Genomic DNA, 19460 nt, shown 5'->3' with positions numbered 1-19460 from the left:
ATACACATTGTTGGAAATAGCAATTAATATTTAAAACGAGCTAAAAATCGATTTAGAAAATGCATTTGCATCGAGAGATATTTCGCTCGCAGGTAATTAGTCTAATTGGTTAGATAATCCAAGCTGTGCTTCCCGATAGCGAGTCGAGATTTGAGAAAGCTAATTAGGCACTTCGCGCCGAAATAACTAGATCTATTAAAAATTCAGTTCGCAAAGTGCAGAGCTCTGTCGCTGCAGTCTCGTCTGAATTTAGCCTGTCTGGCCGAGGCGCCGGCCGCCACGATGCACTGTCATTTCTCAAATAGAACGCTCACAGATAGTATAAGAGATGTAACTTTTAATTTATTATTAATAACAAAATAGTGCTTTTATTTAAAAAAACAAAATAAATTTTAAATTACACTTTCTATAGAATTTTTTACTATCAATTGATTTTACTCGCATATATTTAATGTTCTCGTTAATTAATTTATGGCTGTATCCACGATACTTGTAGTACATTTTTTTTAAATGAAATTAAACATGTTCTTATTAGATACACATTTGTAATATTGACCGTAATCAACAAATATACTTATACAATCATTATATAACAGAAAATGATTCGACTTACATTAATGTTCAGTGACTGTATAGCTCTTAGTCTTCATCGGTTGTTCTGTAAATAGCGATCTGTAAATGTGTAAATTGATTTTGACATATCATGTTTTATCCGGCTCGTGCCGGAGAGGAAGGCTTTGTTTAATGCAAACTCCATTTCCGGATTTAACCTATCAGACTTCTGAAAATAAGGTGACATTTGAAAAATGTATTTATATCGTTGGACGATACAACTTCTGAACTCGGCTCTGAATTGGATGGAGCTCGTCTGAAGTTTTTTGGAGCGCTGTCTGCTCCGACTTCAATTAACAGCTGAAAACTTTTCACATTTCATATGCATTAATATTTACTTCGATGACATTCGATATATTTCTTATATAATAATACTATAATGTTATTAAATTTAAACAAACGAACAGGTTTAACTAAGCTTTACAAGTGGAAAGTTATTTTAATGAGTAACTATCAACTAAACCTTAAAATAAACCGTAACTTTGTAGTTTTAGTACAAAGTTCCGTAACAGACTTGCGGGCATGTTGAGACGTAATAACTGTGATAACATCACATGAAACAAAAACAATATCTAAACTACGTACTGACTTAAATTAAATATAGTGAGTGCAGAGTTCTGTGAGTGAGTTAACCTAATGGATATTTTTAAATTAAATGGATTTGAGTTACGCCTTAATGAATGATGCCATGAGAAGGACGCCAAAACTTTTCTTCCACGTCTTTATTAAGGGAAACTTCTGGAAAGTCAGATTGGGAAGCTTACTTAATGGTCTTACTTTTTATTTATTTGTATTGGCAACATCTGCATTTTTCATTATCCATCTCGTATATTTGAAGTATTTAAAGATGTCGTTTACAAAACAAAAAACAGATATGCCGTAATTGAACTTGAGATTTTCTTAGTTTAAATAATGTTACCAACAGAAGACTTAAATCAACACGAGAATGTCTTCTTAAATATAAATGACCTTAAATGTATCAAAAGGATAGGAAAACGAAAGAAAACTACACTCCATAGATACATTGTATGAATGTGGTCGACAAAGCAAAAAAAGACGCTGGGGCTAGAAAAGACATTTTATTGAACAGACAACATCATGAAACTCTAGCCTTTAGTATATTATCTAATGCGTTTGCTATAGAAATTGAAGTCGAACCAAAGAACGCTTTATTTTTGCTGCTCTTTAATAGATTATCTCATAGTTTCAACAAAGAGTTTCTAATTGAAACCCTCTCAGATAAAGACAAAGGCTTACGACATTATATATCACCTTATCCGGTCTGCCATATTATAAATTCAGTTGGATATTATATTATCTTTTCAATACTGAAATTCACTAATAAATAAATTTATATTATTTAATATTATAGTTTAAACTTGAAAGGGTTTTAAGTAATCTTTGCTGCATTCACAGGAATTTTAAATTAAATTATAAAGGGTAAATACGTAATGGATAATTGTTTGGTAAAATGAGGGGGCTGTTAGTAATTCGTTGTGAGTATTTATGTCTTTATAGTGCCCCTGAGCATCGTTTTTGGACGCTACACGATACTGGATTTAGGTTAATTTTTATACAAGTTGTAAATCTATTATCAAAATTCGACGAATCATAATTAGAAAGTTATAAAATAGGACTTTAATTGGTTTACTTATAAGGATTCAATCACACCAATATCTTTTTGTTGAAAAATTCATCTATATTTTTGCACGAAGTAAATAATCTGTTAATAACACACATACATAACGACCGTACAAACATAAGTAAAAGTAAAAGAAAAAAATTATGAAAATTATAATTTAAAATAATTTCCGCTTAAATTTTTATTTATATGACATATAATGTAATAAGTTTTTTTGTGATAAAATTAACTTTATTTATACAAGTAAAAGAAGTTCATTATAGAACCTTTTTTTGAACTGAAGCAAAATCTTCATTCAAAATAATATAGAGATGAATGAAAACGGTATGTTTGAGACGTCTCTCTAAATAAATTTTCGATGTATTTCAGCGTTAGTAAAATTAAAGTCAAATCGATCAATCAGTGTGAAATCTGGCGAGGGGTGATTGAGATACAGCTTCCATAACTTAACGAAAAAAACTGCTATGTATGCCCCAAGTACAGATGCAAACAAAATACCTTAATGAATTTTTTTTTTTATCACTTCCAAACCGAACACATATTTAAAATAGGTTAGTTTCTTATGACATCACTTTGGCAGAATACCTACGTGTATGCCGGATTAATTAAAAAAAAAATGTTTTATCCAATTAATAAACAAACTTACCTTACTCGTGAAATAAATCTATGCTTGTGATATTATTTTAAAATGTATTTATTATTATTAAACAGAACGTATTGTTGACCGCGAATGTAGTCATTAATCAACAGCAATTTATCAACGACCGTCAAACACGATCAGAAATTGATATTTATAATAAAAATAAAACGCTCGAATTGTTTCACGGTTAGTGCGTTAGAAAAAAATAAAATAAGTACAGTTTTATTAAAACGGAATACATATCAGAATATAGTCCGGGGTTTTTACAGTAAAAATACAAAAGTGGCGAAAGTGAAACCGCCTCAGGGAAATGACAGCGTGTCCTATCTACATCGTTACAAAATTAACCGGCAGCCAACCTCTGTTATCCTGATACGTACTTAGCTTTTTAAGTACTTGCGGAACCTTTTATTTATACAAATATACAAAGTAATTTCGCCATTTGTGTATAATTATATTTCTTGAGCAAATTTTGCTTTGATTATAAATTCTTATTCAAATAAAGAAAATGAGCATTTATTTAGTTTTAATTTGTACGGTATCCATTTTGTTTCACGACATTTTGATTACGTCTTTTTTAAATATTTAACATGTTGTGGTTGTATTCCAGTCTGCCAGTTTAATCAATGAGGTTATATATGCAATACACGAATTTGGAAACACTCCATGTACTTTCATGGTCTACAGCGTATTGTGGCGCAAAAACGGTCACAATGACCTTCTCTTGGTACTTTTTCATTTACATGAACGTTGATATAAAAATATCGCATTTTTTTCGTATAGTATTCGCTTTTTAATAATTATTACACGTTATGTTATTCGGCAGACGCAAATAAACACCAGCTTCCATTACAACTGCCAGTTACATCAAGATGGCGACGTAGTGTAATTATTATACATACATATTTAATCAATTTAAGTGCACGCTGATGTTTCGGTTCGCAATTTGTTGCCTTCAGGGAAATTAACATGCTTAGTGTGAACATTTCACTAAAACTAAAAACGTAAAACAGTACCATAGAGTTTTTAATTCTGAAAATATTTTGTTCTTAATTTGAATAATTAATAACACAAGCAAAGTACAACGACCTCTTTTCTTTGATCACTTTTAATGTTTTATTACAAAACTAAATAAAAATTTCCGCCAGATGACTTTATTATATTTTTTTTCTTATTGAATTTGTTTTTTGAGTGTCTTGTAACAATTGATTTTACACATGATTTTATTCGGATATCTTTCAAATATTATTTTATCTAAAATGATTAAAAAGTTAACTGTAAATCTCCGTTAAATATATCAATTACTCAGTTCAACACAATGCTTGTCAACAACGTATTCTTTAGAGTATTGTTGGGTGATAAATGACCCAACTTTTGTCGAACCGGTCCCAAACGCAGTTAAAGATATAAAGAAATTCACATAAACACGATAAATAATGGTTTTGGGACGTAACTATTTCAAAGCTATTATAAGTTTTACGTATATAAAAAATAACTTTTTAATTTTTATTTTCGATCTATTAACTAAAACAAAGAAAATAAAAAACATTAACAATATGCGAGCTTGTCAGTAATAGGAGTTATATAAAAGGTGTTTAAGGACATGTGGTGTAAATTTGTAATTGAAGTAAATAAAATACACTTAAATATTTATGTCGAATAATGTATTCGTTTTTGAAATCCTTAAATTACGTGTTTTTCTTTTATTAATTAAAGCCACACCTGGGTCGCAAGTCCCAGGCAAAGTCGCAGCTCCTCTCCCTCCAACGCGATGGACCCGGCACCCGCATGGTGAATCCATGGAATGCTAAGAGGTTTCCTCTTGACATGTCTCCGAAAGCATGAGACCAGCATAAAGATTAATAATACCCATAAAATTTAAATTTATATGAGAATAGAAATACCGAACGACCTTAAAACATTATAATTTTTTATTTTCACGCCACTAAAATTGTCAGTATCAAAATAAGAATGATGACAACGGATTGCATAAAAATATCATTTAATTTGTTTACGGAAAAACAAATACAATTTTGTTAAGAAACCGATGTCTAAATTCAAATCCAACTTATATCTAAAGATGGGCATCGAAATACACCTGCAACTATAATTATAACTTCTGCTCTAACAACTACAGCTTCTGGAGATAGCACTTCTTCTGGAAGAGGTTCGTTCCTGATGAATAACACGTTAATAAGCTATAATGAAGCCTTCAAATAATCGTCACTAATCACGCTTCAGTCATATTTTGTGCGAAAGATAAAATTATATCTTCATTTAGAACATAAGGTCATATTCACTATCATAAATTGATCAAAAATTAAGAAAATATTTAAGGTTTATATTGCTAGGAAAAATTTAAACAGTTTTCATAAGTGAATTAAAATTCAAACAGAAAGTATAGGCTGAAAGTTTCATCGAAGAAGGATTCGAACTTAGGACTTCAGAAATTCATTTTAAGGTTTAATATAAATGCAACCAATGATATCACTTGTGAACACTAGCCATAATTATATACAAATTAGAAAATGATTTAAATAAACCATATTTTCATAGCAACAAAGAAATAAACGTAACAATAACAAGAAAACAGGTTTTTAAAATATTATCCGACACCGACATTTTTATTAAAAACAATTGTCTCAAAAGAAAAGTAAGGACGCCGTCCCCGCCATTTTTCTTCCGTATTTTCAATTAGTCTCATTTCATTACTCAAATCGGATTTTCATTCACGCCGTGGATCTAACAAGCGACTAATTTTCGTCCACAAAAATAAATTAACGTTTTCTTTAATGTTTTAAAGTCACTTTTATTCTTTGTTAATTGAATTTCTCGAGATGAAGTTGATCGTTTTATTTGATATAAGTATGAGTGCTCTAAGATTATTTTTTTTTTTTATAGATAAATAGGTTTTTGCTCGCGACTTCGCCTGCGTCGTTAGAAGTAGAGATTTATAACTAATCGTGCAAACTCTGTTCCTCCTGAGAGACCGTAAAATTTGGAGATTGTGTTTTTTTTTTCATCGAACGAAACAAAAAGTATCCTATGTCCGTCTCCTGATTCTAAGCTTCCTACTGTTTAAGAGTTATAAACAGTGTACCTAACACGATTTTCTTTTATAAATATATAAATGAATAAATATCTATAAGTGTTGGAATTTAAATTGTTCATAACAATATTAAAGATAAGAATCACAGGCAATACTGAGATTTGATTTATGGCAACATTCGTGTTTTTTTTTTACAAAACTAATCTATTGTCAGTTCTGACACCTACGTGTCAATATATGACAATATCCAAAATCTGAGGCATATTTTTTTTATCTTATAGAAATTAAAGGTTAATAACGAAACTAATAAATTATATCACTATTAAACAGGCGTCCTATATTAAATAAATATTCGAAATTGTTTTTAACAGAAGCGATGCATAAATAATAACTTCGTGGTCATTGAATTATATAATAATAAATAAAACTAATTGCGTTTTAACCATTTTCTATTAATATGCAACACATTAACGGACTATGGACATACCTCCAATTATCTTAAGCCGCGTGATTACTGTCCGTCAGGGCCAACTATTTAACAATGTCAATATTGCTCAACATGTGCAAATAACTGTTCGTAATTATAACTGAATTGACAATTAAATCAGGAGCCGTATAATCCGGGTCAGACGGATACTATTATTCATCAGGGAGACAAATCCCTTTAACACAGTATTGACGTGTCTGGTTATAATATATACTTATTTTATATATATATTAATGTCATTAAAAACAACAATTCAATTAGCACAAAAATATGTATTTATAATATATGTCTGAAAAATGTTTACAGCAAAGAATTATAAAATGAAAATGAAATCAATGAATGTTCAATAAAAATGTATAAAATGTAAAATATAAGAATCTTCCTTTAAAACTCCTTGTTTCACTGAGCTCCTCGAAGGCTATTCAATGTTTAAAGCTATATTTTATATCTAGAATTGTTTTGAATCTGAAGTGAAGTGAACACTCCGAGTGATGTATAGTGTACATTTGTTAAGTCTGAAAGTATACAGTGAGGAATACGCGATTATTAAAATAGAAAAATGGCAACAATAAAATTTTCTATACATAAATTAATTCTAGTATCATCCAGAAATCATTCTGTTGACTTTTTCATTATTTTTAAATGCTTTTATTAAATAAAATGTTAGCTGAGACTTGAGAATGACATTTTATTTGACACAAGTTTGATTTATCGAATTATTACTTACGTTACCAGATTTATTGTGTTTTAAATCTTAGTGACTTAGTAACGATAATTTGTTAATTAAGGAATAAAATCATTATTATTGAACTAAATATAAACTGTCTGTTTATATGTCAACGAAATAAACACGTAACAAACCAATGGAATATTAAGAATCGTTATACATTTAAAGTATACTTAGAAACTTTAAGTAAACAAAACTGTTTAAATACAAACTCAACAATGATTTAAAAATAAAGAAATACTTGTATTTCTTTGCAAGAAAACGGAAAATAACAATGAAATAAGAAATCGCATTTGTTTTTATTACCAATGACAACTAACTTCGTCTATTTATAGGTACGTTGGAGGTTTTAACTTTCATATAAATCGTTATTATTAAACAGCCGGATATTAAAATGAATAGGGCGGATATAATTCAGTGAAGCTGTCAGTGGTGACCCTGATAACAGAATAGGAAAAGGTTTGAGAGGATATGAGAACACGTCTGGTGTCATGCTCCGAGAGACGACAGGTGATACTTGTATATAAGTGCCCGGCTACATCACATTTTAATGCTGCCATTTATTGCGTCTGAATTCATGATTATTATTAAGGTATCGATTTGTATCGATTTAGATGGAAATAGAACAACAACAAACTTTTAAAGTTTGTTCATAATTTAGATTGAACAAGGTCTGCTTCAATATTCCTTTTTTATTTTCCCGTACAAAAATCCGTTGCCTACACAGAAACGAATAGAAGGAATTTATTTTTTATCTCCTGTTTTTTGATACGTATTGATTACGTAACAAAAATATATCATTCTAAATAAACAATATTTATTTACTGTCTGACAGTCGATAGTGTTTGTCTTTACAATCAATACAGATTCAAAATGAGCCCTTTTGGTTAATCTATTTATAAAACGTTACGTTTTCAATAAAATATAATATATATTTTCAACTTTTACTATATACAAGTAGGAAAGAATAATTAATTCGTGATAAGATCAACAACTCTAATTCCCACCACGTTACAACACTAGTCATTTAGATTTTTAAATTCATTTCCATTACGTGATTAAAATGACATAAAAATGTTATGACAGTTTAACAAACACGCCTTGAAATCTTAAAACGAATGTTGTTGACAATATATTTCAACTGAATATTTGTTTTTTCTTATAATTCCACACATAATGTCTGAACTATGAATTCGTTATTAACATAAGCTAATGGATTTGATTCTGAATCATCATCTATATCTCACAAACTGTCGAGTGGCCAGTTTGTGTGAACTTCGCTTTAACTAATGAAATTCTGAATTGCAGCCACAGAATTATTATCGATCTCATCTACTGGATAGATATACTTTATCAAGTAAAATAATGAAGTTATTCTTATGTTATGCATACTTTATATTTAATGATTAAAGTTCTTAATGTATTTTCGTAATAGATTATAGTTTTATAGTAAATTAATGTGACTCAAACGCTTATACATTTTGTGGAGGGTAAATGGCATTCACAGAAGGACGCGGTGAAAGTCAGATTTAGATAATAAAATGAGAACAACGACGCTGAAAACAATAACTTGTGGCTATTTTAAAATTATGTTTCGTTTCTTGTGAAAACTAAGTGTATTAAAATGTAAGGAACAACGTATTTACTGTTCTTTTAATATATATACCTATATATATATATATTTATATATATGTATGTGTGTGTGAGATAATTACTTAGACTGCAAACAACAAAACAGACTGTTTATTATTTCATATAGAAATATTTTTATTATATTAAAACAGATATTAAATTAAATATAGACTCGTTATGAGCTGCGTGAATATCTTTTTATAAAATGCATTGAAAATGGATGCCATTTGTCTCTAATGTTTAACAATTTTGTGAAAAGATGAAATATAAAAGTAAGTGCTTTATACTTCGCCATTTTAGATCTTATTAAAGTTGTTACGGAATTAATATAATTCGATATAGTTGTAGCCTGCCGTACCTGAGTGTTTTATAAGGATTGAACGTGAGGAAACTTGTTGAACTTTTATAACTTATAAGAACAATTTAGTCTGTCAAATATGTAATAGATTTTGTGAAACGCTATCTAATCTGTGCTCTCTACACCTACCAGTTTTGGAGTCCGTGGAGAGTCATGCAAAATACTTCTCAGTGACCAAAGTCTGGTTAAAGCCAGTCTATTGATTACATAGAACAGGCTGCAAATAGCCAGCCTTCCGCTACTTTATAGGATACATTTTGGGAAGTATGTGCATGACTTGCACCAGAAATATTTGACAGTACCAAGGGCTACCAATATCGTTGTAGAACATCATCCAGACAAAGCCATATGTTTATCCTAGTAAGATATACATATATCCTCAATGTTAAGCCGAACGAGTGAAACAGTTTATATAGAAAATTACTTCAACCAGAATATTATGTCTTTTCTGATTTTGTATAAACATATGTCAGATACTTTTCAATTTTCATTAATGGCTCCTCAGTCTCCCTCTTTATGTGGCAGAACCCAGACGCCTTGTACTTCATATTAAACGAAAAATATATATATAATTTAAAACATTATTATCACAGATAATTTATATGAACAATACAATATTTTTAAAGTAGTCAGAATCCTTTAATAAAAGACGTAATACGAAATATCGTATCATTTTACAATGCTCTCAGGACAGTCGTCTTGAGACGATGCTTTATTCTCACGGCGGACAGAACGACTTTATTATTTACATGTTAAAATATCACGCGGACTTTCAAAACAGAGTATCAGGAATATATCTTCAGGGCGAATAAATAAAACTAAGAAGAAACTACTTCTAAGCTGAATTTCTAATAGTCTTTGACGTTGCTTGTCAAAGACATTTTCTTCTAATTTTTCTATAAACATATAATGATCTACCTGTCTTCTTAACTTCCTTGAACCGTTTGATACAACCAGTCTTCATATTTGTATTATAGCTCTGCACATTAACACTACAAGTATACTTATTAGCGACAATTTCATAATAGCTCTTATTTGAATGTTGTATATAGTTTTTTTACAATTCCACAACTATTACATTTCAAAACTAAAAGGAACAACAGTTGCGGGAACGGTTTCTCGCCAGGAATAGGTAAATATTTAATTTTGTAACCGATCAAGCACAGTTCACGTCGCGTGACAAAATAAAGAAAATCATGCTGTTTAATAAAATACAAGTAATTTGTTATTTTTATAACTGGACTTATTTTGTTTTACCTTTCTCATAACTACTTCATCAATCAAACATTATTACAGAGGTGAGCTAGTTAATGTTTAATGAAAGTAGCCACTACAGTCACTATTAATAAGAACTGTTTTAGTTTGATGGCTGTATGTGGAAATATAATACAATAAATAATTATGACTTTCACATCGCTTCAAATTAAAATATTAATATTTTTCATATATTTGATTCATTTTAAAGGCTCCAACGTAGTTAGGACTTATATATATGTATGTATATAGTAACATAATTTAATTTATTTAACATCTACATTTTAAATATATTAAATTCTTTCGTTTTCTATTGATAGCTATTATAAATTTGTTTTAATGCAGCCTTATCTTTTGAACAGCCTCTTTTTATTTATACATCATTTGTAATACTACCCTTATATATTTTTTAATATCTAAATTTCGGGATGAAACGAATCTGAAATTCAAACTCCGATAAATGTTGGTTTATGAAGATTGGAACTTTGGGTAACGAAAAAAATATTCACACATTTCTAATCACATAATCAATTGTACATTTTATCTGTGACGCACCCATCAATGATAACGATCTCTCCTAATGAGCTGCTTACGGTTACCTTCTGGATGACTCAAAAATCACCTCCATCATTTTTTAGAGAAGGATTATTTACTCTTATTAAATAAATTTATTAATTGTGTGTTAAAACGTTAAAGTCACATTGAGTGATGAGTGTGATTGCATCGGAGTGTTCATTAAGAGTGCGGTCGGACCTCGAATGACAGCGGTCTGGGTTCCGTACGTTAATTACCTACGGAACTCGTCCAACGACGCACGACTCCATCTGTGTCATATGAGGGATTAAAAGGCTTGAATTATATTTAACGCAAGCTATTTATTAAAAAATTATGGACAAGTTCAAAAAATTAAACTCTCAAATATTATCCTTTCACTGACATTCTGTTATGATAATATGTATTTGTCCTATAGAATAGAAAAAAAGCCACCCTCGCCATTTTCCTTATACTTTTTCAGTTCGTCTCATTTCATTAGTTTCGCCCAAAAAAATAAATTAATGTTTAATTTCATATTTTAAAGTCGGTTTAATTCAAGTGTTCGTCCAGAGGTCAAGTTACTTTAAGGTACGTATGTATATTGTATGACTGAAATAATATTTGGCTCTAATTGAAACAAATTCTAGACTATTATCTTGAAACATATATCTTTTATTTATTATCTGTATATGCTGTAAAAATTAAAAGGAGTTTAAAATATGTTTCATATACAGAACGAGCTATTATAAGTTTTCAAAATAAGGCCCTAGACGTCACCTTGTCAAAGGAGTACAAACATATATTTTTATTATATTTTATTTACTAATACGAGGAAAAATCACGTCACTGTTTCCCAAACTGTTACTACGTAATATTGTTGTTACATAAACAATAATTAAACAAGCAAACGGAATCGTCAAATTGTACCAGCTCTTGCAGCAGAGCGGCCGCGGCAGCGTGTAAGACCCTCACATAATACCCACTATTATTTATGATAACATGGAGCTAATTGGAGTCTTGCATGTTTCAGGAAATGTTCAAATTTGTTCAAACATACGTATTATGCACGAAGGAGAACTCGATTGCGAGGAGGTAAATAGAACCGTCTTTGGGAAGACAAATTACGATGCATTCATCGTGTGAACTTTATGAAGACGGAAAAAATACAATATGTTAATGGACATACCTCCAATTATCTTAAGCCGCGTGATTACTGTCCGTCAGGGCCAACTATTTAACAATGTCAATATTGCTCAACATGTGCAAATAACTGTTCGTAATTATAACTGAATTGACAATTAAATCAGCAGCCGTATAATCCGGGTCAGACGGATACTATTATTCATAAAGGAGACAAATCTCTTTAACACAGTATTGACGTGTCTGGTTATAATATTAACTGGCCTGAAGTTATTATTATTATTAATTATTATTAAAGACACCAGCCCAGTTACAATGACCAGAAGATTTATATTTACTAACATACATATCAATCTTCTTATGACAAATAAATCATCTTATTGTTTGTTTTAAGGAAACGCTTCATGAAAACTACCAAATATTTACAAGTATTTAATGTCTAGAATTAATTTTGCTCTAAAGCAAATTAACAGGTCAATTTGTAAAGACTGTAGGCAAAATAAAAAAGTGCGGGATTTTTAAAATTACAAAATAACAATAATAAAACGTCTTGCTTATACTAAACTGATGCTGGCATCTGCTGATGACCGAGAGCGTTCTATTGACTTCATGAGTGTTGGCTCATACTTAATATTTACCATTAATGTGGAGGTTGTACAAAAATAGACAGCTTTTTAAGGAGGGATATTTAGTGCCTAAGCAGAAGTTTAGCTTCGGGCACCACAACCCAACAGTGTCTACGTGATGCATTTATCAAACCTTTTCCATTATCGAGGTGACGATATTCAGTTGTGTATCTTATCTAGTACTAAGGGTTCGGACAAGGTCTCCTACATGTCAGAATGACATGGTCCCAACATTAACCTGTACCACGAGGCGCTCTGGTTCCAGAGGGTGTTGAAGTCATACCAGCAGGATGGAGAAGTCCTGAGTGATAGCATAAGTATGATTTCATACATTTGAATTTCCTTATTCAAACCAGCTTCATTGAATCTCGCCTACGACTAGCTGCTCCTAGTCAGATGACTGACTAGGAGCTGAGGAGATCCTCCGAAGCATAAAGTGCTTGTCACCCAGTTGTCACTGTCATTACAGGGAACGAACCAATCCTTAGGTCGCAATAATATATGAATACAAAGAAACTGCTAATAAATAATACTGACTCCGAACACAGGCTCGTTATTCTTGTAACATCATTGGTTCATATTCATCTCATGTAACCACACACTTTGATTCAATTTACATTGTTTTTGTTTTCATTTAAAGGAAAAGGAAGATGACAATTCCCTATCTAATTCAATTTGTTATTTATTTACATGTATGTACGATGCATTATTAAATTTCATATAAATCTTTATTATGAAACAGCCGCGTATTAAAATTAATATGGCTGATATAAAACAGTGAAGCTGTCAGTGGTGACACTGATAACAAAATAGGAAAAGGTTTGAGAGGATATGAGAACACGTCTGATGTCATGCAGCGAGAGACGACAGGCGATACTTGTATATAAAGACTCGGTTACACTACAGTTTAACACTGTGATTAATGATTGCATTGATTTAAAGGAAAACGAATCTATCGAGGAATTGTCGAATGAAACAAAAAACTTTATACGTTTGTTCATAATTCAGATTGAACAAGGTCTTCTTAATGAAGCCATGGACTAGAAAAAGAAAGGTCAGCTTTTGAGTTGTCTTTTTTATAGTTTCCTAAATAAAACTGTTGACAACACAGAAACGAATATACTGAGTTTATTTTTTATCTGTTTGTCACGTATTGATTCTGTGACGCAAATAAATCGACTAACTGTATTTATTCGCTATATAATACTCGATAATGTTTGTATTTATCGTGGATATTGAGTTGTAGTAAATCCATTTCGTCAAAGCTATTTGTTTCATGCAACATAAAATATAGAAAAATTAATGTTTTTAATTTAGCATGAATAAGTAAAATAAAACAACAAGAGTATAAACAGACATATTCTTCAATTGTTAATACATAATAAAAGAAACAACCCAAATCTTTAATTAACTGTAATATTCCTGTAATTGTGATTGGCGACTTTATTAAAGTAAAATGACAATTTACAAACAATCTTCACCTCGGATGTCAAACACACAATGAAAGAATTGTTTTTTTAATTGCATATTCCTCTCATTAAGGAATATCATCATCATCACCGTCAGCCTATCGGAGCCCTCTGCTGAGCAAAGGCCTCTTCTCACATGGAGAAGGTTAGAGCATTAATCACCACGCTTGCTGAAGACGGGTTGGCGATTAAACTCTTATAATTTGACATTATAAGACCAGGTTTCCTCACGATGTTTTCCTTCACCGTCTGTTAATGGTCTCTAAATACTCTTAGAAAATACATATGACTATGTAATTATATTACCAAAAAAAATATAAGACTTCCACAATTATATTAAATAATCTAAAGTTTCTACCATAATGGACAATCATTTTGGTCCACTGTTGTAAGAACAGCTTCCTCATAACAACTTGTGTATGTACATATTATATATCTTTAGTTTACAAAGCTCAATAAATTCTACAGCATTTTTGGGTTTATTTTGCATCCTTACTAAAAAATTAATTCTCAATTTTTCCAAGTGTTTAGCTTCTTTGTAATATTTCGTACGTTTGTTATCCGTATCATCAACAGTGCGACTGTAATCTTCAAATGTTTGAGAGAAAATCTACAAATTGTGGTCCGCTTGAAGTATTAATAGTTTTCCGTAAAGAGCACATCGCGTGTGCTTTCATGAATTTTAAGTGTATGCCTACTGAAGATAACTAAGACTTTTGCCAATAATCCTTTTGCCAATAGTCCTCGCTGTTTATGAAAGCAGTGGCATGCTTACAACCTCCTTAAGTAAACAGCATCGTTACCCTACATACATCCAACAATCTCTTGCATGCAACCTTCTTTAGCAAGTTTCTTGCAGGAAATACATCCAGTCTCCGTCACAATATGATTATTATTGACGGTGACGTCACATTTCGATCCGCCAATAGTGTAGCGTTTTAGAAACTTGCTATTGAATTTGAAAATTACTACTTTTAACTAATGAAAATTAATAATAAAAACATGATTGTTTGTAAAAGTGTTATGCGAGGATATTTCTTTAGAAATAAAGATTACGCATATTTTGGTTAGTTTTTAATTCAAGTGCATATTTGCTTTTAATTGATTCGAAATAAAATTCTCTATAACACCGATTATATCTAAATGTAATTTATTAACATAAATCCAAAAATTTTGATACCTCATCAATATCGCTCCCTAACCAATGAGTGTTCCTAACTAGTGTAGACTTGAATTAAACCGAGGAAGCTCTGAATTGGGGAAATATAACTATAATTAAATTTATTCACTTAATAGACAAACTTTTGCTCCGTTATAAATTATATTTACAGAGTTAAAAGTTTATTAAAGCTTATTTAAATCAATTTAAAAGAGTTAAAAACTCAAAACTATCACGAATTACACCTATGACATGCTTTTTAAAAAAGCCGAATTTCAAAACGAAGTATAATTTTGTTTAATATTTTATAGTAATGAAAAAGACCTATTCAAACGCGTAACAATAATCAAATATATACAATAATATATATGAATGTAGTTATACACTTCAAACATAAATCTTGGCTTTATTTGAATAAAGACAAGTGTTTGAAATTTTCATTACAATGTCTTGTCCGGCTCTATTCTCTCCTTGTACGAACTGAATAAATTTTTCAATACAATTAATTTGATTTAATTTAGTTAGTATGACGAGACTATTAACAAATAGGACTTGGTTAAATATATACTAAACATTAATAATATTTTTATTTACTTGATTGTTACGTACGCGCTACATATTATAAAATAAATGAACATCACCGGGGCAATATCGTTGTATGGATAAAATATCATATAACGAGTGACGCCGCTGACTCCGCGGAACGAGCACCAAGCCGTGTGGACCAGAAGATTCCTGATACCACACAAGCTATGGAATGGTATTGCTATCCTAACATCGGGGCTATGATGTAGTCTTAGGTATAGGTTATAAGTTTTAATATGTAATTCTTATTATCATATACATATAAGTATGTTTCGTAGTTTTCCTGGATCCTCTGGTTGCCACCTTATATAATTTGATAAGATAGATGAATTTCTGTTTTGTTATCATTGTTATAATAGAAATTTTAATTCTTATTTTTATCTTTATTTACTAATTTTAAATTATATATTGCTTTCTTTTATCTGCTTAGGTTAAATTGTTATATTAATATGATACTTTCAACAAAATGTCACGTGAACCGTGACTAGTGTGGTTGCCGGCACGTAACTTGGCAAGGTTTTGGCGTAGTGGGGATATGTCTGCGCACGTGCACTGAATGCAACAAAAAATGGTTACTTTTAATGCCTATGAATAACCAAAACTTATAGCAGTAGGTAACATAACCAATGGGGCCAATTTAAGTGCTCGCAAGTGTACTCTGCAGCAAACATCCAATGATGTGCATGGAGTTGTGCCGGCTCGTACAATTTCTATGACACCCAAAAATCGTACATTGCCCATCTAGCTAGACTACTATGAACCGTTCTACACTAAAACTGTGTTCATAAATTATCAAAAGAAACAATATTTGTTTTAAATTGAACGCGACCTACAATTCCGGGAAAGATGTAGCTGTTTGTCTATGATTAAGTTTGTATACAGACCGAGTTTAAACAAGATAAAACCCAATTACCATAACAATAAGGTCTATTATTGAATGAAACACGTTGTATTACAATTGTAGGAGTTTTTATAATAGTTTGTGTCAAATCCGTCAAATCTGTAATGTAATTTGTACGTCAATGTCAAAGTAAACCAGAAAATGTTATTTTATGTCATAACATATACATTATAAATCATCATACCGTTGTAAATAAAGAATTATGAATGAAAATTCTTACTACAAACGATACGTAAACAGTCGATGTGACTAAAACTTAATTTTATTAATAAATGTTATATTTGCATTAAAATGTTATATTTGCTCTTGAAAGATTTTAATCATTCCTAAAAAAATATAAAGTGTAATGTTTTAGAGAGTTTTAGTGTCTTATATACATATTGGATGAGATATTTTAACATATCAAAATTAACCGAATATTATTATTAGATGCACATAGAAATGGCGATTATTGTTTAAGTATAATGAGATCTAAGATTTTCGCGAGTTTTATTCATTTAAATGAAACTAGTATTATTCGGATATACTACGCGGATTATGTAGTTTTTAAATAATAAAATCCGCGTAGTATATCCGAATAATACTAGTTTCATTTAAATATTGTTTAAGTATATATACGTACGTGAGAAAACTTGCATAAATAAATAATTATAAAAAGTTTTTAGAATATTTTGTTTAAATACATGTACGAAACTTTCATTGGTAGTCAAATAAGTCTTTGGAATACTATTAATTTTAAAAAGCGTAGACGACATACACTTCCTACATGTTAAACATTATTTAAAATAAAACATTATTATCACAGATAATTTATATGAACAATACAATATTTTTAAAGTAGTCAGAATCCTTTAATAAAAGACGTAGTACGGAATATCGTATCATTTTACAATGCTCTCAGGGCATTCGTCTTGAGACGATGCTTTATTCTCACGGCGGACAGAACGACTTTATTATTTACATGTTAAAATATCACGCGGACTTTCAAAACAGAATATCAGGAATATATCTTCAGGGCGAATAAATAAAACTATGAAGAAAACATTAAAATACTTCTAAGATGAATTGATATTAAAGTGGTAGTTGAAAGAGCCTCGAGCTATAGTCAAGACAAAACAAAAGTCAGAAAAGCCACACATAAATAACTTAGATTTTACTAATAATTCTACAACAGTAGTTTGTCTTATGTCGTTAATATCAACGATATCCTAATAGTAGTCTACATAGAACCCGGACGAGACATAGAATTTACATTCTAACGAATTAAATACAATAAGCTTACTCCGAGCTTGTCCCGTCACACTAACCACAGTGAGTTAACAGTATTTCATTCATAAATGTACGCACATTTCAATATTAATGAAAGATATTGAAGGAGAAACAAGCAACGTTTCGTTCGACCACAGATAATAAACATTGAACCAACACATATGTCATAAAAGTAGAGAAACAGACTATAATATAAAAAACATGTATGTGTAGTAACGTAAATGTCGCATCAAAATTAAATATTATAACATGTTTAACACATATTTTTCAATAAAATAAATATTAAATTATATGATAATTTATTTTTATTAAGAAGGTTACCACTGCTTTTATTTTTTTACCGTTCATAATTTTCTTTATACTTTATTAGCCGTAGCATAGCAGTCTAAGATTTAAAAACTTTGACTGAAAGCATTGTAGTAGTAATATTATTATAATCTCAGCTGGGATTGTTACAATATGTATAATAAAAAGTCCAGCATCACTCACTATAATCAAAGACACTCATCTTGATGCAAGTCTCTTACCGTTTTTAACTCCGGACGGTTAATAAATGTACGCTCTAGTCCCATCGCGGAGTACATCACTTCAACTGTCACTTCAAGGAATACAGACTCAAAACAATTCAAGAAATGAAATATTTTTAAAAGCATTTGCTGGAAAGACTCCGCCAGACTTAAGTTATCTATTATTGTTCAAACAAGCTCGGCGCATTAGTTTTGATATAACAGAGTTTATCACAAACATGTACTGTAAGGATTCCTTTTTTTATTGTAACGTGTCTAAAGTTTGAAAAATAAACTGTCTTTAGTTTTATAGAAATTTCTCGATGAATTAAATTATTTTTAAATACAGATTAAAGTTACTTTGAACTACTTATGCGATGACTGCCTCGTTTATATTTTTATTCTGTATGTATATTTGCTTTTTGCTATCGGGACACAGGTTTACAGCTACCAGCATTAGTAATTTATATATTTTAATATTCTGCACAAAACTGTTTAATATCGTGTGTATTTTTGTATTAAAAATATATGTTACATAACTGGCAGGAATTTTTTTTTGTTACATTTTTATCGAATTATTTTATATCTCAATCAAAGCAACGAAGCAATCATTATAGTAATTTCCAAATCATCTAAAACTAATGACATACAGACTTACAAATAGGAAAAAGTTGAGGAAATTAAGTAATTAAATATATATTTACATATAAATATTGTTGGTTGTATTATATTGATAGTATTAATATCTTTGTAAATGATATAGCGTTGAAGAAATGTCTCACAACGTGAACCTCAAAATCCTAACTGGCATAATGTAAACTTTCAAATATACTAACTATAATGCGTAAAAATAACTAATTACTAAATTAC

This window comes from Danaus plexippus, chromosome 14, assembly GCF_018135715.1.
Source record: "Danaus plexippus chromosome 14, MEX_DaPlex, whole genome shotgun sequence".
Taxonomy (NCBI): domain Eukaryota; kingdom Metazoa; phylum Arthropoda; class Insecta; order Lepidoptera; family Nymphalidae; genus Danaus; species Danaus plexippus.
The sequence above is the reverse complement of the archived record's forward strand: the minus strand, read 5'-3'. Positions refer to the sequence as shown.